Here is an 18090-nt window from a genome sequence, read left to right on the forward strand (position 1 = left end):
CTAACCACTGAACCACCAGGGAATTCCCTATAATTGATCTTTATTTTTTATCTTACTGTACCATTTTACAATTGCTTATGCATAATCATTTTTAACTTGTCTTAGGTACACTCTCCCAGTATAGCATCAAAACTGGTTAGTAATTTTATCTGCCATTGTTCCACATATGTGAACATATGAGGTGCTAAAGATGCCTTGTTAATAAAGGCAGAAGAGGCTGAGAGGAAAAATTCCTTAGCACTAGAATGCCTTTTCTTGTGACTGAAAGCATACTAGCTTTTTTTTTTTTTAAAATAAAATATGTATTTATTTAGGCTGCGCCTGGTCTTAGTTGCGGCATGTGGGCTTCTTAGTTGTGGCATGCAGACTTATTAGTTGTGGCATGTGGACTCTTTACTTGCAGCATGCATGCAGTATCTAGTTCCCCGACCAGGGAGCGAACCCAGGCCCTCTGCATTGAGAGCATGGAGACTACCCACTGGACCACCAGGGAAGTGTCCCACTTTTTAGCTTTGAGCTCATATGTTCAGAAGATCAGGAATCCAGGATGTCTTACCCTGGCTGCCAACGGTCTCATCATTCTTAGGTTATCCATAACAAATCATTCATGGATTACCTGTAACACAGTTATGTAGTAGTAGGAACTCTGTGAGAGGCCAAAATGCTACATAATTGTTAATAGCAATTAACTATATTTTTCAAAAGTTGTTGTCAAATTAATATATGTAAATGGTTTGAAGAGTCTGATAATCCTACGAGATTTATAATCACTTGCACTGTCCTCTTCCTACCCCTGAACACTTCTCCCCAAAGACAACTACTTTGAAACTTTTCAACCTTGTGTTCTGGTATTTGCCCCCATATTTCTAAATGTTTCCATTGCTGTTTCTAGATTTATTTTTTATTTTGTTATTAACTATTGAATTTTTACTATGGAAGATAAGGATTTTGTGCATTATGATAACACCCTAGCCCACAAACTCATTGGCCCTCCCATCCTTCCAGTTTAGTCATAATTTTGGTTTAGATTTATTTTCAGTGTTGTAATATGAAATAGTCCCAGTTGAATCATGTCATATACCATAATTACTTTTTCTTTTACATATGGTGTTTTGTTTTCTGGTGGAGTTGATTGACCTCCCCACCTCCTATTTACTTAGTTTTCTAATGTATTTATCAGTAAATACATTAGTATTTAGTAAATGAACTCTGCCAGAAGTGTAAGTCTCTCCTCAAAATGTTCAAATATACAAGGTTATTGTATTTTAACTCTAATGAAAATATTACATTTTAATTTTATCAAATTATATGAAGGCAGAAAAGTATATATGTCATAAGTATGTAGCTTAATGAATTTTCATAAACTGGGTCATCCATGTAGCCAGTACCCAGATCAAGAAAAAAAATATTACCAGGGCTTCCCTGGTGGCGCAGTGGTTGAGAGTCCGCCTGCCGATGCAGGGGACATGGGTTCCTGCCCCGGTCCGGGAAGATCCCACATGCCGCGGAGCAGCTGGGCCCGTGAGCCATGGCCGCTGATCCTGCGCGTCCGGAGCCTGTGCTCCGCAATGGGAGAGGCCACAGCAATGAGAGGCCCACGTACCGCAAAAAAAAAAAAAAAAAAATATATATATATATATATATATATATATATATATATATATATATATATATATTACCAGCACTCCAAGAGCCCTTTTTTGTGCTTCCTTACAGAACTGTCCTCCCACTACCTGGAATAATCCTAATTTCTAAAAGCATAAATTAGTCTTGCCTGTTCTTGAATTTTATTATGAATAGATTTATACAGTATCAGTCTATTTTGTGTCTGGCTTCTTTCTCTCAAAGTTACATTTCTGTGATTTAACCAAATCATTATTGTGTAGTTGTAGATCACTCCTTCTCATTGCTATATAGTATTCTATTACATGACTATTTCACTTTACCCATTCTCCGTTGATGGCCACTTGGGTAGTTTCAGATTTTTGTCTATATGAATATTCCTACTATGAACCTTCCAGTGCATGTATTTTGGTAAAAATATATATCTTTCTGTTGGGTATATATATTTAGGAATGGAATTTCTGAGTCATAGGGTATACATATGAACAGCTGTAGTAGATACCAACAATTTTCTAAAGTGGTTTATATTCCCACAAGGACTGTGTGAGAGTTATTGTTTTTCTGCATCATTGCCTTGCCAGTCTGTTTCATTTTAAGTATTGTGTTTTACATTTGCACTTCTCTAATGACTAATGGAGTTGAATATCTATCTTTATTTTTTATTTTACTCTTGGCATTTGGATATTCTCTTTTATGGTGTGCCTGTTTAAGTCTTTTGCCCATTTTTATTCTTTTGTCTTTTTCTTATTAATTTGCAGGAGTTCTTCATATACTCTGGGTACACACAGATCATTTGTTGGATATATGTATTGTGAATTATCTTCTTCTACTTGTGCTTGTTCCCTGTCTTAATGATGTCTTTTTGTTTTTTTTTGGTTTTTGTTTTTTGTTTGTTTGTTTGTGGTATGCGGGCCTCTCACTGTTGTGTCCTCTCCCATTGCGGAGCACAGGCTCCAAACATGCGCAGGCTCAGAGGCCATGGCTCATGTGGGATCTTCCCGGACTGGGGCACGAACCCGTGTCCCCTGCATTGGCAGGCGGACTCTCAACCACTGCGCCACCAGGGAAGCCCAATGATGTCTTTTGATGAACCAGAAGTTCTTAGTTTTAATGGAGTCAGATTTATCAATGTTTTCTTTTGTGGTTAGTGCCTTTTGTGTCTTATTTAAGAACATTTGTCTTCTGCAGTGTCATGAAGATATTCTCTGTGTGTGTGTGTGTGATAAAATATATCGAAGTGTACAGTTCAGTGGAATTGTAAGTACATTCATGTTGTTGTGTAACCATCACCACCATCCTTCTCCAGAACTTCTGACATCTTTTCAAACTGAACCATTAAATAATAACTCTTTACCCCCTGCCCCTCTTCCAGCTCTATGTCCTTTTATGACTGGCTTAACTTAGCATAATACCTTCCAGGGTTCTCCATGTTCGTAGCATGTGTCAGAATTTCCTTCCTTTTAGAGGCTAAATATTCCATTCTGTGTATATATCACATTTTGTTTATCCATTTTTCCATTGGTGGATTCCTGGGTTGCTTTCACCATTTGCTGTTATGAATAAGCTGCTATGACTATAGGTGTGCAAATATCTGTTTGAGACTCTGCTTTTGATTCTTTTGGGTGTATACCTAGAAGTGGAATTGCTGAATCATATGGTAATTCTATTTTTAATTTTTTAAGGAACCACCCTATTGTTTTCCATAGTGGCTGCACCATTTTACATTCCTACCAGCACTGCATGAAAAGTGTTTCCAGTTTCTCCACATCCTCACCAACATTTATTTTGTTTTGATTTGTTAATAGTCATCCTAATGGCTGTAAAGTGGTATCTCATTGTGGTTTTGTGGTTTAGTCATTATGTTTCCTTAATGACTGTTGCTGTTGAGCATCTTTTCGTGTGCTTATTGGCCATTTGTCAATTTTCTTTGGAGAAATGTCTACTTGTCTTTTGTCTGATTTTTAATCCTGTTGTTGTTGAGTTGTATGTAGTTCACTATATATATTTTGGATATTAATCCCTCATCAGATATATGATTTGCAGATATTTTCTCCTGTGGGTTGCCTTTTCACTCTGTTGATAGTGTCATTTGATGAAACATTTATTTATTTATTTATTTTTATTTGGCTGCGTTGGGTCTTAGTTGTGGCATGTGGGATCTTTGTTATGGCATGTGGGATCTTTCATGGCGCACAGGCTTTTCTCTAGTTGTGACGCGCAGGCTCAGTAGTTGCGGTGTGCGGGCTTAGTTGCCCTGTGGCATGTGGGATCTTATTTCCCCAACCAGGGATAGAACCCATGCCCCCTGTATTGGAAGGCGGGTTCTTAACCACTGGACCACCAGGAAAGTCCCTCGATAGTGTCATTTGATACATAAACATTTTTAATTTTGATATAGGCCAATTTACATTTTTTTCTTTTGTTGCTGTGCTTTTGATGTCATGTCCTAGAAATCATTGCCAAACTGAGTGTCATGAAGCTCTTCCCATTTTCTTCTAAGAGTTTTATAAATTTACGTGTTATATTTAGGTCTATGGTCCATTTTGAGTTAATATTCATATATGGTGTAAGGTAAGGGTCCAATTTCATTCTTTTCCATATAGATACCCAGTTTTTCTATCATTTGTTGAAAAGATTGTACCTTCCCCATTGAATGGTCTTGGCACCCTTGTAAAAAATTATTCGATCATATAAGTGAGAGTTTATTTTTGGGCTTTCTATTGTGTTCCATCAATGTATATGTCTTTATGCAAGTATCGCATTGTCTTGATTACTGTAGCTTTATATTAAGTTTTGATATCAGGAAGTATGAGACCTCCAAACTTTGTTCTTCTTTTGCAACATTGTTTTAGCTGTTTGGAGTCCCTTGAGGTTCCATATGAATTTTAGGATGACTTTTTCTATTTCTGCAAAAATCATAATTGGGATTTTGATAAGGATTGCATCGAATCTGTAGATCGCTTTCGGTAGTATTGACAGCTTAACAGTATTAAGTCTTCCAACCCCATGAACATGGGTTGTCTTTCCATTTGTTTGTGTCATCTTTAATTTCTTTCAACAGTGTTTTGTAGTTGTCAGTGTATAAGTCTTTCACCTTTGGTTAACGTAATGCCTAAGTATTTTATTCTCTTTTTTTATATAAATACTTTATTACAAAAATACATGTGAGAGGGGCTTCCCTGGTGGCGCAGTGGTTGAGAGTCTGCCTGCCGATGCAGGGGACACGGGTCCGTGCCCCGGTCTGGGAGGATCCCACATGCCGCGGAGTGGCTGGGCCCGTGAGCCATGGCCGCTGAGCCCGCGCGTCCACAACGGGAGAGGCTACAACAGTGAGAGGCCCGCGTACCGCAAAAAACAAACAGACAAACAAAAGACATGTGAGAATAGAGCATCGTACAGCATACATTTTATTTCTTCCTTTTATTTATTTATTTTTTTGGCTGTGCTGTGGGGCATACGCGATCTTAATTCCCCAAATGGGGATTGAACCCGTGCCCCCTTACAGTGGAAGCGCAGAGCCCTAATAACTATTGGACCGCCAGGGAATTCCCTATACCTAAATATTTTATTCTTGCTGATATTATTGTAAACAGAATTATTTGCTTAATTTCCTCTTTGAATTCATTGCTATTGTATACTTTTTTTTTTTTTTTTTTTTTTTTTTTTTGTGGTACGTGGGCCTCTCACTGTTGTGGCCTCTCCCATCGCGGAGCACAGGCTCCGGACGCGCAGGCTCAGCGGCCATGGCTTACGGGCCCAGCCGCTCTGCGGCATGTGGGATCTTCCCAGACTGGGGCACGAACTCATGTCCCCTGCATCGGCAGGCGGACTCTCAACCACTGCGCCACCAGGGAAGCCCTGTAATACTTTTTTTTTTGCATGTGATTTTTACATCTTGCAATATTGCTAAATTTGTTTATTAGTTGTAACGGTTTTTGTTTTGTGTGGAATCTTCAGGGTTTTCTATTTATAAGATCATGTCTGCAAACAGATAATTTTTTCTAATTTGGAAATTTGGGTGCCTTTTATTTCTTTTTTCTTGTCTAATTGCTCTGGTTAGGAATTCCAGCGTGAAGATATTCTTTTATGTTTTCATTTAGAAACCTTTATAGTTCTAGTTTTGCAGTTAGATCTGTGATCTATCTGTAAATGATGTGAGACAAGGGTCAAGGTTAATTTTTCTTTGTGGATATCCAGTTGCTGTAGTACCATTTATTGAAAACACTATCCTGTCACCCACTGAACTGTAGTGTTGTTTTCATTGTAAACTAGGTGACTCTATATATATCTGTTTTTGGATCCTCTTTTCTGTACCATTTGTCTGTTTGTCTAGCCTTGTACCAATAACAGTCAGTAACTATAGCGTATGGTATGTCTTGTAACCTAGTAGTGTATCTTGGGAACAAAAAGGCTTTACTTTCTAAGCTGAAAGAAACATTTTTATATTATTCTGTTAAAAAAATAGAGGACTATGAGTATTTATTAATACTGAGAGTTACTTCTCCTTAATTGTCAGAAGTTTACTTTTAAGAGTCCAGGGGACTTCCCTGGTGGTCCAGTGGTTAGGACTCCGTGCTTCCACTGCAGGGGACACCGATTTGAACCCTGGTCAGGGAACTAGGATCCCACATGCCCCGTGGTGCAGCCAAAAAAAAAGAGTCCAATAGGAGCATCAGGGATTTCCTGTTATTTATATTTCATCTTAACTTTAGAATAATTATATTAAGTATTATAGTAATTCTAAATTAACTTTTTATATTGAGATTTGTAATCCATAAAGACATAATTTCTTGACTTTAAAGCCTGTGGCACATATTATAGCATCACTAGGTATAGCTATTCAGTATATTAATTACATATTGTTAATGAACTATTTGAGTTTGTACTGGTGGTTGGCAGACTTTTGAAACTTGCAGCAAGTTAATAAGAAAACATGTTTTGATTGCTTTTGCTGTCATGTTGGAAACATATCCAATAGCAGATGTGAGCTGATGACATAGCAGAAAAACTCAGCAGTGGGAGTATCCTCATTTCACACTATCTTCAGGCACTAATCCAAATGCAACAGCAACTCTACATTTGTTGTCAGCTGACCTATTACCAAATATAGTTGTGTTTAGGACTGGGAAGCTTTTTCTTAACTTACTCATATTAATAATCAGGTAGCAGGAATAATTAGAATATATTTCTCTATTCATATTTGTTTTTTGTTATGTTATAGCTGAAATTCCATATGAAAATACTTAGTGGGATAACAAAATTACTTTAATGTTGCACACTGGGTTAGCAAAATTTTGTCCTAAGGTGATGTATACTTCATTTCCATATATTAATGTTATCTAAATTAGTTTTTGGTGTTATGCATTTTAGTGTTTCTTTTTCTTTGCCCAGAAGTTTTTGGTTTTTGTGATGTGTCACATCTGGGGAGAAGATTCTTCAAAGAAGAAAAGTATTCTTTAAAGAAACAGGGAAAAGTTATAATGAGAGCACATTAAGTTAAAAAGAAGATGAGAGGAGCTAAGGAGTATAAGAAAGAATGGACAGAAAAGCTAGAGCATGAGGAGACAGTGGAATTGGTGAAGCCCAGTAAATACATGGTTAGACAAAATGATAAACATTGCGGAGATGCTTCTTGGTAGTCAGCAATATGGACTGCAAGATAATCTGTTCCTAAGTTAAAAGTCATCTGCAATTTGTGGCTGTACATGCATCTCACCTTTTAATTTTACAACTGAGTGATGAAATGAAATGATGCATATGAAGCATTTAACCCAGTGCCTGCCATTTAGTACATACTTTGTTTTATTTATTTATTTATTTATTTATTTATTTATTTATTTATTTATTTATTTATTTATTTATTTATGGCTGCATTGTGTCTTCGTGCTGTGCGTGGGCTTCCTCTAGTTGTGGAGAGCGGGGGCTACTCTTTGTTGCGGTACGCGGACTTCTCATTGCTGCGGCTTCTCTTTGTTGCCCAACACGGCCTCTAGGCGCGAGGGCTTCAGTAGTTGTGGCTTGCGGGCTCAGTAGTTGTGGCTCGCGGGTTCAGTAGTTGTGGCTCGCAGGCTCTAGAGTGCAGGCTCAGTAGCGGCACACGGGCTTAGTTGCTCCACGGCAGGTGGGATTTTCCCGGACCAGGGCTCAAACCCATGTCCCCTGCATTGGCAGGTGGATTCTTAGCCACTGTGCCACCAGGGAAGTCCCAGTATCATTGGTTTTCAACAGTGATATGTTGAATGATTGAATAAATGAAAACATTAACATAAATGCTCAGTGTGTGAATAACTAAACATAGATGTCTGGTGAGTTCAGTGATTTCATTAAGGGTACACTTAGGAGTAAATAGAGCATTTTAGAGAAAGCATATGTGGTAATGGTACAGAAAATATTTTGGAGATACTTCTTAGGCATTTGCAGGTTAGTCAAGAAAGATATAAGGAGCTGCCTTAAAAAAGAGTCAGAGTCTAAATTACTTGTTAAACAATTTGTATGTTTTAAGGTGTGACTTTTCAGATTTATTTCCCATATTTCTTGGTACAGTCATATATGAAATTTAAAACTGTACTTCATGAATAAATTTGTAAAAGGTGTAAAAGACCACTCTTCAGTACTTAAACCAAAAATCACAAAGCTGAGTTTATTGCTTACTTAAGAGAGTTTTGCTGGTCAAATCACAGTCTCTACACATAGAGCAGACTGCTGATCTTATTATAGGGTTTTTGAGAAGTGTGAAGTTTAAGGATTGGTGGATTTTTCACAGTCTTTGTGGGGTTGGCATCAGCTGTGGAAGCATGGGTACTTGGCTGAGACCATTACTGATTGGTTGGTATTCAGAAGTGTGTTCATTGGCAGGAGTGTGTTCCCAGTTGGCTGGCTTTCAGAAACAAGGGACCGTTACTGATAGGTTGGCTTGCCAAAACATACTCACCAAAAAAGTTGTTTAAATGGGTTTAAAGTTGGTTCTTGTTCCATGCCTACAGAACTGTCAGGTATTGTTTAAGCAATTTAAAACTGATTCTGATTATATATAGAATGGATAAAAACAAGGTCCTACTGTATGTATAGCACAGGGAACTATATTCAGTGTCCTGTGATAAACCATAATGGAAAAGAATATAAAAAAAGAATGTATGTGTATATACATATATGTAACTGAATCACTTTGTTGTACAGCAGAAATTAACAAAACATTATAAATCAACTATACTTCATTTTAAAAAACTCATTCTGGTGGCTCTTTGTTACTGTGGCAACAGAACAATCTATCTTTTGCTACTAGCATATGAACTCCTTTTTACTCTTGGAGATCAGGGATTGTCCAGTTCTTCACCACTGTTGTTGATTCTTCTTGAAGATTAGGTTTGATCTTTTTCTCCTTGAAAGTAAAATCTGATTTTCTTTTCAAGTGTCTATAAGCATGTTTACCCCTTTATCCAAAGGAAGAGTCATTTCCCCCAACATTTGAATCTTTCTCTTACTTATTTGAAATGTTGCCTTTATTGTTTTCTGAATAACTTATTCTATATCATTGATCTGTGTGTAGTCTCCTCCTTTAATAGTATCTCTGTAGGATGTTTTTCTATCTGCTAGTGTGAACCCCTCCCTGTTACTGGTTTTTATCAAAAACAGTATTATTTTCAAGTATTTTCTCTTTCACATGAACTTTATTATCACCTTGCCAAGTTCCATCATGTTCACGTGGTTAATAGTGGCATCTGGGCTTCCCTGGTGGCGCAGTGGTTGAGAGTCCACCTGCCGATGCAGGGGACACGGGTTTGTGCCCCGGTCCGGGAGGATCCCACATGCCGCGGAGCGGCTGGGCCCGTGAGCCATGGCCGCTGAGCCTGCGTGTCCGGAGCCTGTGCTCCGCAACGGGAGAGGCCACAACAGTGAGATGCCCGCGTACCGCAAAAAAAAAAAAAATTAAAAAAAAATAATGGCATCTATTGCTATCATAATGGTATGATTATGCTAGTTATGCAAAGCACTGTAATGCTTTAAAAAATAATTGTATATTAGTCATCTCATTTCTTAAGCTTTTTGTATGTTTGAAATTTTCCATAATATGAAATTAGAAATAGGAGTACAGTAAACTCTTTGTGTACCCATCACTCAGCATCCATGATTAACTCATAGCAAATATGTTTAATCTATACCTTATCTACTCCTCTTCACATTATTTTGTAACTGATTTCAGACAACATATCATTTCACTTGTGAATATTTCAGAATGTATTTCTAAAATATAAGGGCCTCCTTTAAAAAAGTAACCACAATGCTATTATTACAGCTGAAAAAGTTAATTCCTTAATATCCAGTCAGTGTTCACATTTCCCTTGTTCCTTGTTATAAACTTATAAATAAGTTTATAGTTTGTTCAAATCACATCCTAAGATTTACTAGGATTGGAAATGGATAAGAGCAAGTTTTATACTTAATTAAACTTAAAAAATTTTCACCGATATGATTATGGGTGAACATAAATATGATATAATATGTTTAAATTATTAATAAGATTCTGAAAAAAAGTAATAGTGGTAAAACTGAATAATCTCAGGGAAGCACTGTAGCAGAATATTCCCCTTGATTTTAACTTCAGCTAAATTCTTTAGGATTGTAAATTCCATTGAAGGAGTTCTTATAACAATTTTAAGTAGCCTTACAGGGGTACACCACCCAATGTTACCTTTTTCAGTTGTAACATAAGCATAATTTAGGCATGGTACATCTTTTTTTTTTTTTCCCCCAGCTGCGCCACGTGGCTTAACTCCCCGACCAGGGATTGAACCTGGGCCACGGCAGTGAAAGCGCTGAGTCCTAACCATTGGACCGCCAGGGAACTCCCAGGCATGATACTTTTAAAAATCAAAAATAGTTTTTGACTTTATTCTGGAGATGCTACTTTTAAAAATTTTGTGGCGATAAGTAGGGTTCAAGGTACAGAGATACAGATAAAAGCTCAAAATATTATTAGATGCTTACAGAAAATATAGAAACCCAATTAACAATAGTAAGTAATTAATGTTTATTAATTATATTTAAGTAAAAAGTAATTAAGATTTGTAAAGCTCTTAGAAAACTGGTTCCGTAAGATTCAAGTTCTTAGGTTGGGAAGAATCTCTCTAGTTGTCTTTTCTAAAGCTGGTAGTGTTATAATCAAAAGGCAGGTAAGTAAAAGCAATAAAACAAAGCGAAAATGAGCAGTCTATAAAAGACGCTTTTTATTAAAGAAGGTTTTCTGACATAACCTCTGCCAGTTTAATTTGCAGTTTTTAAACAAAACTCTTACATATCTTTTATTATATGTTAAACACTGTTCTAATGCATTTTACACAAGCATTGACTCATTTAATTCTCATACCAAGCTGTTTAATAAGTACTATAAGCCTTATTTTACTGATGAGGAAACTGGAGACACAAATAACTTCAAAAAACAGCTAATGAATGGCAGAGCCAGGATTCAAACCCAGGCAGTCTAGCTTCTTGAGTGGATGTTCTTTTTTTTTTTTTTTTTTTTGCGGTATGCGGGCCTCTCGCTGTTGTGGCCTCTCCCGTTGCGGAGCACAGGCTCCGGACGCGCCGGCTCAGTGGCCACGGCTCACGGGCCCAGCTGCTCCGCGGCATGTGGGATCCTCCCAGACCGGGGCACGAACCCGTGTCCCCTGCATCGGCAGGCGGACTCTCAACCACTGCGCCACCAGGGAAGCCCGAGTGGATGTTCTTTTACTACTCTTTCATATTGGTGCATGTTCTTTATAAATTTTCGTGCAACCATTCCTAGTTACTCTGTAAAGATTTCTTTTAATATAGTTAGTAGTCTAGGAGGACGTTTTTGGGGACCTAAAGATTTGACTAACAATACTAAATTTTATTGATTATTTTTAGAAAGGATAATCTAATTTCCCATAGAAATATGTTAAAGGAGGTTACATTTTCAACGATCAGAGTTCCAATTTTGTATGGAAATTTTTACAATCCTGTTTTATTCAGATATGCATTATATAACTATGTCATCATTACTGAAGCTTTCTAAAGTATATGCATATTCTGGAGATGAGACTGATTAAATGAAAAAGATAGGAAACCACTCCTAACTTCTGTCTTTTATCCCATTCAATCCATCTTTTACAGTGCTGTCAGAGTCATTTATTCTAAAATAGACATCTTGCCTTTGATTTTCATTTCTTTTTTTTTTAAATTTATTTATTTATTTATGGTTGTGTAGGGTCTTCATTGCTGTGCGCGGGTTTTCTGCAGTCGTGGCAAGCAGGGACTACTCTTTCGGTTCACGCGCTTCTCATTGCGGTGGCTTCTCTTGTTGCGGAGCATGGACTCTAGGCGCACGGGCTCAGTAGTTGTGACCTACGGGCTTAGTTGCTCTGCGGCATGTGGGATCTTCCTGGACCAGGGCTTGAACCTGTGTCCCCTGAATTGGCAGGCGGATTCTTAACCACTGCGCCACCAGGGAAGTCCCTGATTTTCTGACTTTATGTAGTTTCCCACTAAAACACCTAAACAAGGCTTCAGCCTACCTTCATCCAGTCTTCTATCGCCTGTAGTTACCACCAGGCATCCCACTAGCCATACCTGACCACTCCACATTCTTTGCACCTGGTGCCTTGCTATTTCCTTTGCTTTTATCCACCCAGGGACCTACTCAGACAACACCTAACCATGGTACCAATACTTTGTAGGCTTTCAAAGTGTACAGTTCAGTGGTTTTTTAGTCATACAGCCATCACCACCATCTAACTCCAGTTTATTTCATCACCTCCAAAAGAAACCTCATATCTATTAGCAGTCATGCTCAGTTCTCCCCTACCACCCCTAATGTCCTTTTATTATTCCTGTATACAATTCAGAATACTGATTGCATTTAGTTGTGATGTCTCCTTAGTTTCCTTCAATATTTGATGGTTTCCCCATCTTTCTTTGTTTTTCATGACCTTCATAGTTTTGAAAAGAAGTGGTTGGGTATTGTGTAGAATGTCCCTCCATTTGGGTTTGTCTGATGTTTGTCTCATGATCAGACTGGGTTATGGGTTTTGGGGTAAGAGCACCACAGAGATGAGCTGCGTTTCTCAGCACATCTTATGAGGGAGGTCATGATTTCAGCGACTTAACACCACTGATGTTAACCTTGATCACTTGGTTAAGGTGTTGTCTGCCAGCTTTCTCTATTATAAAGTTAGTATGTCTTCCTTTCCATATTCTTAGGAAGTGAGTCATTCAGCCCTGCCCACACTTGTGGGGAGGGGAATTAAACTCCACCTCCTTAATGGGATATATCTACATATATTATCTGGAGGAAGATAATATATGCTGTGAGGAAGATTTGTCCCTTCCCCAGTATTTTTTCATTCAATAATTTATACCAAAATGCACTCATTTATATTTATTTTGTACCTTGGGTTATCATCCAGTACTATGAATTGCTTTACTTTTGGCCAGCAGGGGCTCTTTCAGGTTGGCTCCTATGGCTTTTTGTTGTTGTTTGCTTTTTTTTGTTTTTGACATGCCTCCATATTTTTTCTTTAGCATTTCCTTACTTTCAGGCACTATAAGATGCTCCATGCTCATCTTGTATTTTCCTTGCCCCACATGTAGAATCAAGTATTTCTCCAAAGAGCCTTGTTTCTTTTTATTAGAAAATGGTATTTTGAAACCAAGATCTGAGGAACTGAGTATTCTTGTTGCTATTGGGGTGTGACTGCTTTTGGACTCCAGTTTTTTGTTTGCTTTAATTTTTATTTATTTTTAAAGATTTATTTATTTTTGGCTGCATCGGGTCTTAGTTGCAGCATGTGGGCTCTTCGTTGCGGTGCAAAGGCTGCTCTCTAGTTGTGGCATGCAGGTTTTCTCTTCTCTAGTTGTGGCGCTTGGGCTTCTCTAGTTGTGGTGTGTGGGTTTTCTCTTCTCTAGTTGTGAGCAGGCTCCAGGGCACGTGGGCTCTGTAGTTTGCAGCGCACAGGCTCTCTAGTTGAGGCGCATGAGCTCAGTAGTTGTGGTTCACGGGCTTAGTTGCCCTGGGGCATATGGGATCTTAGTTCCCTGACCAGGGATGGAACCCACGTCCCCTGCGTTGTAAGCATTGTAAAGCGGATTGTTTACCACTGGACCACCAGGGAAGTCCAGTACTTCATTCCTTTTAACTGCCACATAATATTCTAGTGTATGGATATATACCACCTTTTGTTCATTTCCTCAGGTGATGGACATTTGGGGTGATTCTACATTTTGTCTGTTATGCTGCTGTGAACATTTCTGTACAAGTTCTCATGTGGATGTAATGTTTTCATTTCTCTTGGACATATACCTGGTAGTGGACTTGCGTGGTACATGGTTAACTATGTTTATTCTTTCAAGGAAATGCTAGACTGTTTTTCAAAGTGGCTATACCATTTTGATCCCTTCCAGCCATGTATAAAGCATTCTAATTTCATGACATCCTGGCCAAACATTTTGTTTGTTTGTTTAATTAATTTACTTTTGGCTCCGTTGGGTCTTCGTTGATGCGCTCAGGCTGTCTCTAGTTGAGGCAAGCGGGGGCTACTCTTTGTTGCAGTGTGCGGGCTTCTCACTGCTGTGGCTTCTCTTGTTGCAGAGCAAGGGCTCTAGGTGTGTGGGCTTCAGTAGTTGTGGCTTGTGGGCTCTAGAGCGCAGGCTCAGTAGTTGTGGCACACGGGCTTAGTTGCTCCGTGGCATGTGGGATCTTCCCGGAGCAGGGCTCGAACCCGTGTCCCCTGCATTGGCAGGCAGATTCTTAACCACTGCGCCAGCAGGGAAGCCCTGGGCTCATTTTTAAATTGAGTTATTTCTCTTTATTACTGAGTTATAAGCATTCTTTACGTATTCTGGGTACATGTCCCTTATCAGATAAATGATTTGCAAGTATTTTCTCCCATCCTGTGGGTTGTCTTTTCATTTTCGTTATGGTGTCTTTTATTCCTTCAGGTATTCCTATTACATGTATCTTACACTTCTTGTAGTTGTCCCACACTCCTTGGATATTCTGTTCTGTTTTTCCCCCCCAGTCTTTGTTCTCTTTGCTTTTCTGCTTTCGAGGATTCTATTGATAATATCCTCTAGTGCAGAGGTTTTTTCCCTCAGCTGTGTCAGTCTTACTCAGCCCATCAAAGGCATTCTTCAGTGTTTTTATCTCTAGCATTTGTCTTTGGTTCTTTCTTAAGATTTCCATCTCTCTGCTTACATTGCCTATCTCTTTTTGCATGCTGTTTACTTTGTCCACTATTAATTATCCTTCAATATTTGATGTCCACTATTAATTATTAATCATCATTGTTTTAAATTCCCAGTCTAATAATTCCAACATCTTTCCCATGTCTGGTTGTGATAATTGCTCTCTCTTCATTTGTGATTTTTCCTTTAGGTATGCCTTATCATTTTTTCATGTTAGTTAGCTGTGATGTACTGGGTAAAAGGAACTGCTATAAATGCCTTAGTAATATGGTGGTGAAGTGTGAGGGGAAGGGGAAGAGTTCTGTTCTCCTATGATTAGTTTTCAGTCTTTTTAATGAGGCTTTGACTCTGGACTGTGAACTTTTCAAGAGTTTCTGTTTTTCCTCACCCCCTATGTGGGATATTAGGGCTGGAGTATTTTCCGTAAGATGTTATGGAGAAACCCTAACGAACTTTCGGCTAGCCCAATATTTCTCTTTCCCTAGGTCAGTTAGGCTCTGACAATATCCTAGCAAGTTAGGCTGTAACTGGTTTCTCCTGAAGGCAGGCCTTGTTAAATACAGAGTCCTTTGGTGTATTTCAAAGGATTTGACTCCATTCTTTTGCATGTGAATATCCAGTTGTCTCAGCACAATTTGTTGAAAAGGCATTTCCCCCCATTGAATTGGCCTTATATTAGTACCAAACTGTCTTGATCACTATAGATTTGTAGTGTTTTGAAACTGGAAAGTGTGAGTTGTCTAACTTTGTTTTTATTTTTCAAGATTGTTTTGGCTATTCTGGGTCCCATGAGTACCAGCTTTTCCATTTCTGTAAAGAAGGCAACAGGGGTTTCCATACAGTGATGCTGAATCTGTAGATAAGCTTGAGGAGGATTACCATCTTAACAGTATTGAGTCTTGCAATCTATGAACATATAATATCATGGATATTTAACATTTATTTAAGTCTTTAATTTCTTTTAAAAATGTTTTGTACGTTTCTGAGCGTAAGTTTTGTATTTCTTTCATTATACTTATTCCTAAGTATTTTATTCTTTTTGATGCTATTATACAGGTTTTTGTTTTGTTTTGTTTTGTTTTTTGCGGTACGCGGGCCTCTCACTGTTGTGGCCTCTCCCGTTGCGGAGCACAGGCTCCGGACATGCAGGCTCAGCGGCCATGGCTCACGGGCCCAGCCGCTCCGCGGCATGTGGGATCTTCCCGGACCGGGGCACAAACCCGTGTCCCCTGCATCGGCAGGCGGACTCTCAACCACTGCGCCACCAGGGAAGCCCCTTGATGCTATTATAAATGGAATTTTCTTAATTTCATTTTCAGTTTGTTCAGTGCTGCAGTGTAGAAATATAATTGATGCTGGTATATTGATCTTTTATCTTTCAATTCTGCTGAATTTGTTATTCTAATATATTTAGTGGGTTCCTTTTGAAAATCTATATACAGGATTATCTAATTTGCAAATAGAAATAACTTTGCTTCTTACTTTCCAACCAAGATGCGTTTTATTTCATTTCCTTGCCAGCTGGCCTGACTATCATCTCCAGTATAGTGTTGAATAGAAGTGGTGAGAGTGGACATCCCTGTCTTATTTCTGAAATTACTTCACCACTAAGTATAATGTTAGTTATAGTTTTGTTTACTACATTCCCTTTTTCAAGTTGAGGAGTTTACCTTGTATTCCTAGTTTGTTGGATGTTTTCAGTCATGAAGGGGTATTGAATTTTTGAGTTATTTCTTAGTGGTTACCCTCGGGATTACAATCAACATCATATAACTGTATCTAAGTTCAGTTAATAACCATCTTAATTTCAGTGGTGTACAGAATCTTTGCTCTTATGTAACTCTGATCCCTCCCCTTTACTTTGTTTTTTATTGGTAAACAAATTCCTTCTTTGTGTATTTTTTGCCTTTCAATAGATTTATAATTATTATACTATGTAATTATCTTTTAAATTAGGAGGAAAAAAGTTATAAACAAAAAGTACATTTATTGTTTCTTTCATATTTATCCTATACTTATCCTATGTTTTGATTTGTGCTCTTTCTTCATGTTGTTTCATGTACTGGCTAGTGTCCTTTCATTTCAGCCTGAAGGACTCCTTTAGTGTTTCTTTTTGTTTTTTTTTTAATTTATTTATTTTTGGCTGGGTTGGGTCTTTGTTGTTGCACACGGGCTTTCTCTAGTTGCGGTGACCAGGGGCTACTCTTCATTGAGGTGCATGGGCTTCTCATCGCGGTGGCTTCTCGTTGCAGAGCACGGGCTCTAGGTGTGTGGGCTTCAGTAGTTGTGGCATGCAGGTTCAGTGGTTGTGGCTCACTGGCTCTAGAGCACAGGCTCAGTAGCTGTGGCGCATGGGCTTAGTTGCTCTGCAGCATGTGAGATCTTCCTGGACCAGGGCTCGAACCTGTGTCCCCTGCATCGGCAGGCGGATTCCCAAACATTTCCCGCGCCACCGGGGAAGTCCTGAAGACAGAATTTTTGAGGTTACTGACTCTGCCATTTTCACTGCTGTCCTTAGCTTATTTATTCTTACCTTGTTCTTTCATTCCCTTCTTCACTCCCTTTTACTAGTACTGTTAGATGAGAATTTGTCTGGATTTTTTCATATATGAAATGTGGGACACTGCCAAGAACATTCACTGTAGCAGTATTTACAATAGCAATAGAGTGAAAAACAACCCAGCTGTTCAAAATAAGGAAGTAGTTTTTTTTCTTTTAATGGTTCATCTATATATCTGTATGATGGAACATTATGCACATACTAACAATCATATATACAAAGGAAAATGTTTATGATATGATACAGATTGAAAAAACAGTATAAAATAAAATATATTCAAGTTTTCGAAAATAAGTTTTGAAAACTTGAAATACATTCAAGTTTTTGAAAATAAGTTTTGTAAAGAGATAAGCATATATTAGCATCAAAAACTCTTGGAGGAGCCATATCAAAATGGTAGCATTTGTTACTTCTGGTTGGTAAACGGTGTTAAGTAAAACAAATTATCTTTGTTCTGTATTATGTACCATAAGGTTGTATTAATTATTTTTTGTTATTAAAATAAAATATACCCATTAATGTGACACACATATTAAACTGTTTTTCATTCGTGTGTTCAATTATATAACTGTTGAACTTTGGCAATTTAACATTAATTTTTATAAATATTTAAAGAGATAGTTAGAACACATGCTAATAATAACCCTGGCATTGGGGCTAACAAAATATATATGAGCTATTTTAATCTCCATAGTCTACTGTGT

The 18090-nt window shown here is 38.1% G+C and overlaps 1 protein-coding gene across 1 annotated transcript in view; it reads left to right on the plus strand.

Moving 5' to 3' along the window:
• UBE2R2 (ubiquitin conjugating enzyme E2 R2) overlaps positions 1–18090 on the plus strand; it is a 93637-nt gene that overhangs the window by 49630 nt on the left and 25917 nt on the right. The window lies entirely within an intron of this gene.

This window comes from Lagenorhynchus albirostris, chromosome 7, assembly GCF_949774975.1.
Source record: "Lagenorhynchus albirostris chromosome 7, mLagAlb1.1, whole genome shotgun sequence".
Lineage (NCBI taxonomy): Eukaryota > Metazoa > Chordata > Mammalia > Artiodactyla > Delphinidae > Lagenorhynchus > Lagenorhynchus albirostris.